The sequence below is a fragment of the Mus pahari genome, chromosome 15, assembly GCF_900095145.1.
Source record: "Mus pahari chromosome 15, PAHARI_EIJ_v1.1, whole genome shotgun sequence".
NCBI classification, from domain to species: domain Eukaryota; kingdom Metazoa; phylum Chordata; class Mammalia; order Rodentia; family Muridae; genus Mus; species Mus pahari.
The window spans coordinates 8,602,239-8,609,101 of NC_034604.1; positions in this window are offsets into that span (position 1 = coordinate 8,602,239).

A 6,863-nucleotide genomic window follows, 5' to 3' on the forward strand; every position below is an offset into this window, starting at 1 on the left:
TCTCTCTCTCTCTCTCTCTCTCTCTCTCTCTCTCTCTCTCTCTCAGCTATTGGCCACTTGTATCTTACCAATCAGAATTAACTGGGGGCAGGGGCCCAGAAGCTACCCGCAGGCTCTCTTGTGCAAACTGATTTGCAGGAACCAATTAACATTAGAATACAAACAGCTACAGGCCACATGCTGATTCATGGGGCTAGGGCACACAGCAGAGAAAAATCACAAGAAGATTATCCCAAGACTGACTTGCCAAGGCAGTGGTTCTCAACCTGTGGGTCACGCCCCCTTTACAGGTGAATGACCCTTTCACAGGGGTCACATATCAGATATTTACATTGTGATTCATAACAGTAGCAAATGACAGTTATGAAGTAGCAATGACGTAAGTTTACAGTTTGAGGAGCTGTATTCCAGAGTTGCAGCATTAGGAAGGCTGTGCTAAAGGGAGGAAGACATCTGTAACTGTAGTTCATGCTCCTTGCGCAGGCCTCCTCCTTGTAAGACTGAGCTGCAAAAATGTTCCAGGCTAGAGGACATTTTTATTTCCGTGACAAGGATTGAACTCAGAGTCTTAGATGTCCTGCTAGGGAAGTGCTTTCCCACTGAACTGAAAGTAATTTTGAAGACACACAGCTTCAAGGAGTATGGCTTGTAGTACTGAAGGCAGGGTGTGGGTGTCACCCGAAATAACCCAGTGATGCACTGGCTCTTTATAATGAGTGAGTCAAGTGTTCTGTTCTATCAAATTCGTATTATTAATGCCTCCTTACACCGTGTCTCTGTGTGGAGACAGCTAAATTAGAAGGCACTATGGTGAAGTAGGCGAATCAGAATTCACTTAAGCGAATGTGTCATTTCGGATGAGTTGTTTAAACTTGGGCTTGATTACTCATCCTGAGCAGAGGGACTTGGGCAGGCTGCTTCATGCTTTTAAAGGGGGTCACAAACTTGTCATATATGCAGGCGAGTGAATAGGAAAGATTTAAATTAGATACGATTTACCCAGTACTACCCAAACATTGACAAATGGTTTTGAGTGTTTGTGCTTTTCCCACGCTGCCTTAGTCCTAACGCTGGAAGGCCATTTACTGAGGTCACTCAGACCAGTGTGTTTTTAACTCCCCGGGGAGAAAGACCAAGAAAATAAGGTCCAAGTTGCTTGTGGCCAATATTCTGTAACCTACTGGTTACGAGAAAAGTGGCTGCATAGTGAGATGCCATGCCGGCGTCAAATTGCTAACTGTGTTCACAGTTAGGCCTTGCACGTTTCTGTCACTGCCTTATTGATTACCACAGACAGTCACAGACTGGCTCACTGTCACAGGCCACAGCAATCACCAGAACTAAGAAACCAGCTTCTTTGATGGCTGTCCAATGTCTTGTTCACTGTCCTAGTGGAGCTTCATACCTGATAATGATTTAAACCAACTTTCGACTAAAACTCAACCTCCCTTGCCCAATGTAAATTCAATAGAGAAGTACTTCCTTTGCAGACCAACAAAAATTCAAAAGAGAAGATATGAATTAGAAGCCATAGAGATAGATCCACAGCAAGATGTGATGCACGGAGGCTAAGCTTCACAGGAGCAGCCTCTTCAAAGACAAAGCACATCTCCAGGATTGTGTGAGAGCTGAGTTTGCCTTGGAGAAGTTGCAGAGAAGCAGCTAAAGGCATCTATGTTTGAAGAATTGTCCCTTCTGGCACTATTCTTGATGGCTTGGCAGAAAGCACTTCTCCAATAAGTTTTTGTTTTTGTTTTAAACTTGAAATGGAATTAATGGAACATTTAGACAAGAGCAAAACACAGTGCCTGAGACTCAAGAGATCAAATTTTCCTTTTCCCTAGACACTTACCCAGGAAAGGGCCAGAGAAGTGAAGAAAAATAATGAAAGAAAAACTTAATTTTTCTTTTCCCACATTCACTATATGTTACAAATGTAAACATGGGATTCTGAGATTTTTCAGTTTCCCAGAAGAGTCTGGGAGTAAAAATCTTCCGGAATAAGTGTTCTGTCACTTCTGATACTTTATAACTTTTGAGACCAATGTCCGCAATGATGGTAGGTGATTTTGATCAATTCCTTTTGGGGTCCATGTGTCTGAGCTATCCATGATGCAAGTAAGTCCCCATCTACACCAGCAGCTTTCAGGGGTGGGAGATATTCGGTGGTTAAAGTTCTGAAAGAGAGGAGCTCCCCAGAGCCCTCTCAAGTGCACATAATTTAGCAATCTGGCTTGAGATGCGTTAAGAAGCTTGTCTGCTTTAGTTGAGGTCTCTCACCCAGGGACTGCCTTCTGAGGGCTTGGGGGATCTGTAGCGTCCAAGAAGGCTGCACTCCATCACAGTGGTACTTATGCCTTGGGATCTGCGTTCCAAAGCTTCTGGAAGATAAGAGATGGTAAAAACTTCTGCAGGCACCAAGCTTGCTTAGCCTCATTGGCTGAACGGAGCCCCACAGTCCGGTTCACACTCAGCAGAAGAAGGAACAACACAGGGACATAAATTCTGAGAGGCCCCACTCATGGGGAGGCCAACAATGCAATCCTCACTTCCCTTCAGGGACCCTGTCGCTGGGAAGCTCCAGTATTTAGTGAACTAGTTAAATGTTTGGCCAGGGATCAAACTTTTAACATGGGAGACTCTGGAGGCTCTTTAAATGCAAACGATCTCTTTATTTGGGCCTATTTGAAAGATTCTTACAAAATTCCTGCCCTGGAAATGATGTGTTCTACACCCAGAAACAAGTCAGTACAGGATGGGTGAGTGTGAGATTTGAGTGTTTTTACCCTGTTGGAGATATATATATATATATATATATATATATATATATATATATATATTCAAATCCTTAAGCCTACGGTGACCAAAAATGGGAAGGGCTGTAACAAGATTACTTTAGAAGCTATTGACTAATTTCACTATCTCATTTAAAATCTTTGGCAGATTAATTAGCGACTTCTTGTCAAGAGGAGGTGTGTTCCATTCCTTAAACCCCACAGTAAGCCCTAGTAAGAGGTCTCATTACTCATTTTCTGATTTTTTTCACCCATCTGCATAATGAAAATAATGGCTTCCACCCACTTGCCTAGCGCGGAATAGCTCCAGGCTGGTAGGAAGAAGTGCCATTGTAAAGAAATGGTGCTATTACATAGGTGTAGGCTTTCTTTTATCTCAGAACTGTGGCTTGCAGTAACACACACCAAGGGTGGAAAAAAGCAACCCCTCCTAATAGCCAGTTTATAAAATTACCTCTTCTGCCCAAGAGCATATTTTGAATAAAAGCCGAGCTGGAGTGTGTGAACCGAGAGCTGGAAGGAAAGTCATAGGATTGGAATGTGCCTTCTTCACAGGGCTTTTGGCAGAACTAAGTACCCGGGAGTGCCCTAAGGAGAGGTACCATTGTCAAGGTTCCAACCAAAGCCGGGTTCTGCCTGAAGGGAGAGAAAACACTGGGGCCAACGAGGCCTAGGTTAGCGCTGGTCTGTTACAGGTCACAGGTCAAATGAAGATCTGCTCCATAAAGACCCAGTGCCCTGGAGCAGGGATGCCCACACTTGAAAGGGAGGGCAGGGACGCCACCCATGGCTGGGTTCTGGGATGTTTTATGGTAAGAAGAACTCAAGTAAGCCTCCTGACTTCTATATCTACAGACAAAAAAAAGTGATGCTGGATTTGTATTTCCCTATGTCCAGTACCTAAGGGAAGTCCTCGGCTTTCAGAATGACCAGTAACAAGGCCAAGGGGTGTCCACTTTCTCCGTTTGATCTGGAATGCTTTTGGCTCAGCATGGTCAAGCAACCATTTCACACTAGTGAGAAGTCTGCACTTACAGTTACATAGATCTGCAATAACTTGGAGAAGTATTTGCTAAGAAATTCACTTGGTGAAATTCTCTTGAACTAAGTTGTAGGAGAAGAGCAAAATTTTCTACTTTTTTTTTTTTTTTTAAAATATTGTTTGTTTTACATACAGAGAAATGTATTGGATTGTGGATTTTTATGCAGAATGCTCTTTTGTCCCACTCCCTTGCTCCCATTCTGGTCCCCTTATTCCACAAAATAGTTTCAGTTATGTTTTTGTGACTCATATATTCCTTTACCCTCTCTTGTCCCTGACTCTGTTCCCTGTTCAAACCCCTTCCTCTGTTTTTATAGTTGCTGTTCACACCCTCAGGTATATTAATATATATAAGCTTAAAGGCAGATTCTATATCTGAAAGAGAACATGATACTTGTCCTTCAGATTCGTAGTTGTTTTTAATGTAGAGACTGACATAACTTCATTTGAGAGACCAAATCTTTTCAGTTCAGACTCCATCTTTGAGAACCTGACCTAAGGTTGAACTCAAGTTAACTAACAGGCTGGTACCTAGCACCAGTTTCCAGGTTACCCCTGCAACATGACCTTCGTCTAGCAGTTTCCAAGTTATTCCCCCAACAAATCTGCACCTCCAGGTTACAAGCCTGCCCCTGACACTTCACTTCCTAATAGTCACCAATCAGGAAAAATGCAAAAGTTAAGTTTATGGTTTGGCTCCCAGCACCAGCCAATTATGTTAAAGGCCACAATGGCCCCCCAAATCAGACCTGTACCAGGCTAGATAACCCCTTCTTGCTTCTCTAAATGCTTGCCTAAAACTAGGCTCAGGGCTCCACCTTCCTGCTGTGTCAGGTTGGCGGGGAGCCCACGCTTGAACTTGAATAAAGAGACCCTAACACAATTGCATGGGAGTCGGCTCCTTGGTGGTCTTTTTGGGTTTCATGAACATTTCCTGGCACAACACATTCACTTTCACAACTGAATAAGATTCGACTGTGTAGATTCACATAGTTCTTTATCTAGTATTGGCCATCAAGGCTGGTTACCATGAGTGGTACAGCAATGAATATGGGTGCTCAGGCATCATTGTGATATACAACTTAGACACTTTTGGATAACTATCGCAGGAATGCTGTATATAGTTTGATCACAGGGCAACTGACTGTACCAGCTTACATCTCCATGAGCATCATCAGCTTCTTCTTTCTCAACATCCTCACCAACATCCTTACCAACATCCCTTGTTGATTATGCACGTATTCGAGCAGAGGCAGGTGTCGGGCCAGAGGTCAACCACAAGTGCCATTCCTCAGGACTCTCCTTAACCTGGGGAACAGAAATTCAGCAAGGTTCTACTAGCCAGAAAGCCTTGGGGATCAGCCTGTTTCTACCTCCCCAGTGCTAGAATTCCAAGTACATGCCATCATGCCTCACTTGTTTCACATGGGTTCTGCCGGGAGGGTCAAACTCTCAGGCCCTCACACTTGCAAAGGCAAGCACTTTACTGGCTGAGCCTTTTCCTAAGCCCTGCTATCTGGATCATAGCCATTCTGGCTGGGCTGAGATGGAATCTCAAAGTCATTGTAATTTGCATTCCCTGACAACCATTAGCCATTCGTATTTCCTCCTTTGAGATCTGTCTGTTATAGTTACTGGGCAGAAGCTTTTTGGCTGATCTTGAAGTATCTTTCTCTTTTGAGGGCATGGTTTGCATCAGTAGGGATCCAGCTGAGGGCCTGGAGCATTCTACCACGGAGCTATGTCTCCAGGCTCAGGCGCTGTAACTTCATGCCAGCCCATTTGTCCATTCTTGGGCCTTTCCCCTCTGCTATTAGAAGCAAGTCATTTGGAGAGGTTCTCCCTGTGGCTGTATCTCAACACGTGTTGCCTGTTTTCTTTTAGTGTGGTCAGAACTTCAGTTTTTGTTAAGGTCTGACCCATTTTGAATCGGATTTTGTGCACATTGAGATGGATCTAGTTTCGTTCTTTTAATGTAGATACCCAGTTTTCTACAAACTAATTTTTGAAGAGGCTGCCTCTACCCAAAGTATGCTTTTAAGCCTGCTGTCAAAGGCTAGCTATAGCTGTGTGGGCTTGTCTCCGGGTCCCCTCTCTGTCTCCCTGGTCCAGGTGTCTGTCTGTAGTACTTTGTTGGTTTTGTTTTTGAGGCACAGTTTCAATATGGAGCCAGCCTGACCTTGAAGTCAGTGATCCTTACAAGTGCTGGGATTTTGGGCCTGTACCACCATGCCCAGCTATAATACTTTCTAATTTTAAGAAGTCCTGAAAGATTTGTAATTCAGGTTTGTAATGTAGCTAACCATTGGGATAGCAGAATCTGTGGGTCTCACTGTTATGTTTGCCTTCTGGAGGCCACAGGCGTGTGCTATGAACGAGGAACAAAGTCTTTTGTTTGGCCGTTTTGTTTATATTCTCCTTGCTGCTAAGGACCTAATCACTTAGAGGTCTGAAGTGCTGCCATTGTTTTTGATGAGGGAAGGGGACAACTTTTACAACACGTTCCTTCAGTGACGTCAAACCAGTAGCAAGTAGCGGTTTAACAGATTAGTAATAATAAACAGAACTCAGGACTTTGATCTAAGTTGGTATTCCTAGGAGGACTCTGAAAAACTGCCATACTTGAGAAGGTGTAGAAGAAGACAAAGAATAGAAACCCAAGGCTTGATTTAAAGAGCATCTGCTATGGTACATAGTTGTCTAAACACTAATATCCAAGGGGCGTTAACTAGTTTGATTAGACACAGTGAGTCAGTCTGCTTGAATGTTTAGGTTCCTGACCTTAGAAATGCTTGAGAACAATACAAGTTCCCTTCCCATCTGAACTCTGAAGGATGCAGAGGGCCTGCATCATCTCTGAAGCATCAGGGTACCAGCCAAGTCCCAGCTCCCCTGTGTTGTTGACTTTCAACTGCATGTGTTTGTTACACCCACTCTCTAGGACCAACTTAGCAGCTCCTCTTGTCCTCAGGACACAGCTATTGTCTTTGTCCCACATCTGGGAATTTTTTCCTTTTGCCCTTTCT